This window comes from Lathyrus oleraceus, chromosome 1, assembly GCF_024323335.1.
Source record: "Lathyrus oleraceus cultivar Zhongwan6 chromosome 1, CAAS_Psat_ZW6_1.0, whole genome shotgun sequence".
Lineage (NCBI taxonomy): Eukaryota > Viridiplantae > Streptophyta > Magnoliopsida > Fabales > Fabaceae > Lathyrus > Lathyrus oleraceus.
Window position 1 is genome coordinate 239,196,824 of NC_066579.1, and position 2,541 is coordinate 239,199,364.

Below are 2,541 nucleotides of genomic sequence, written 5' to 3' on the forward strand. Positions count from 1 at the left end.
CATATCAACTCGGTAGAATTGACTTAAATAACAACATATAGAAACAAATTTTAGTCCCTAAGAGACTTCATGATGCATATGATATGAATGTTAAAAATAATCTGTGTGGGGGATATATTGTCACAAAGGAAAAGAATCCTGAGAGACAGAAATTCCACAGGAGCATAATGCATTCCATAAGGAAAACTCATCGGGGAGTCGGAGGCTCTGGGGGATAAAAGTTATGCGTAGGTCAGGCTACGACTTAAAAATTGCTGGAGACACGAGGGGAATTTCCATGAAAAAAAATCAATGGAAGGACCTGGTTGGGGATAAGGGAAAATATGCAGGGGAAACGGGCAGATCAGAACAAAGCTGAAATACCTGAATCAAACTCAACTGGGAATGAGTGATCTTCAACACAGGAGTACCAAAAATATAGTATCTATTACCGGTTACTGGGTAGGAAGATAATATATTATGACAGAGGGACATCTGTTACCGGTTAGGGTAAACATATCAAGGATGACTCGCTGAGGAAAAATGAGGTGTATTTGTTACCGGTTACTGGGTAATAATAGCCTGCTGAGGAATATATCAAATAGGATTTACAACTGTCGGTTATTGGGCAACAAACCAAAGAGAGAATATCCGTCACCGGTTAAAGTGAACATATCAAGGATAGACTCAAAGGAAGAATATTCGTCATCGGTTAGGATGAACATATCAAGGATAGATTGCCTGAGAGAAAATATGAATTATATCTATCCGATACTGGATATAATACCAAAGAGAGAATATTCGTCACCGGTTAGGATGAACATATCAAGGATAGACTCAGCAGGGGAAAGCGGGATTTACAACTACCGGCTACTGGGCAGAAGACCACAAAGAGTAGAAAATTCGTCACCGGTTAAGATGAACATATCAAGAATCAACTCTCTGGGGAATAAAAGTCGGGATTACAACTACCTTTTTACTGGGTAGAAAACCAAAAAGGAAGAACATCTTTCATCGGTTAGGATGAACACATCAAGGATAGACTACCTGGGGAAACGTGAAAGCGAATCCGTTGGGGACAATAAAGGAAGTAGATTACTTTCACTGGGTATTGGATAAAAGTAAAGTACCGGGGAGGAAACTGAAATAATGATCATCCACGAGGAAACGACTTAGTGGGGAATGAGAAAGGTTAAATGCTTTCTGCTTAAGGGGTTGACACTCTACAATTGAAGGAGGACAGACGCACCAAACCTGCATGGGGAAATAATATCACCGAAGTAGAGGATCATAATAAAGGATTCAAATGCAAATAAAAATGCATAATGAAATATCTGATGTATGATTATACTGACAAAACAACACAAAGGATACAAATATCACAAATTTGAATCATCGCTACAACACTCGGCTAATCTCGACATGATGGAAGCACCATCTGGATAAAAATGTTAGGGATGGACACAAATCATCCAGCTCTGAATAACTCAAACCTGGTTGGGGAGAGAGAAAGGATTTGCTGAGGATTCAAATTATCAATGCTGCGAGGAATTTTAGGTCAACGCCATATCGAATGGGAGACAACCTTGCAGGTGTAAGACTCTAATTTTGACCCTAAGATCCCTCATGGCATCATATCATTGCTCATTGCATTGCCTCAAGGATCATAGCATCTTGGTTCTTTACCCTTGGGTTGGGACTTGTGTGAGTTGGTTTGAGACCACCAAGCATGCTTGATATTATTGCTTTTCTTATTATTGCTTACTAATCAAAAGCACAAAAAATATGTTACTAACTTGTTTTGTTTTAAAGCTTAAGCAGTCATGTGATCCTTTGCTCCTAGGAGGCTCCTATGCCCATTGAAGTGGCTAGATGAAGATGAAAGCAAGCATGACAATGGTTCCCAAAGCTCTCAATCATCATATATGTCTCCCAAGTATCTCAATTTTCCAGTTTGATCAAGATAAACCAAAGGGCTTGAGGCTTGTTTCCCAAGGAAACCTTAATTCAGCTGTGCGTTGATTGTGCCTTGCTCATGAAGTAACCTCAACCTATGATCAAATTCAATCAAGGGAAGTTCTTTCATTCATAATTTTATGCATATTTGAGCCTATGTGAGTGTCCTCAACCATTAATTCACCAAGATTTGAAGTTTGGACTTGAGAAGTTGATCAGTCAAATCATCTGACTGTTTTAAAATCCACTGAGACCTAACTTTTGATGTGTTTGTCAAATGAAGATGACCCCAAGAGAAAAAATGTTCTTAAGAACCATATGAACAACTTTAATGTTCATCCAAAATCCATTTGAAACTTTTAAGGTTATCATTAATTGCAAAACATTATAGGTCATTTTGACTGAAACCCTAATTTTGGGTCAACTTCCCAAGGACATAACTCCTTCATTTTTTATGATTTTGAGGTGAGACCAACTGAATTGGAAGTTTAAGATGTCTACTTCAAATGTTATGTTGGACAAAATTTCATAATCCTAAACTAAACACATGTGATAATACAAAACATTATAGGTCACTTTGGACCAAAGCCATTGAATCTTGAAAAA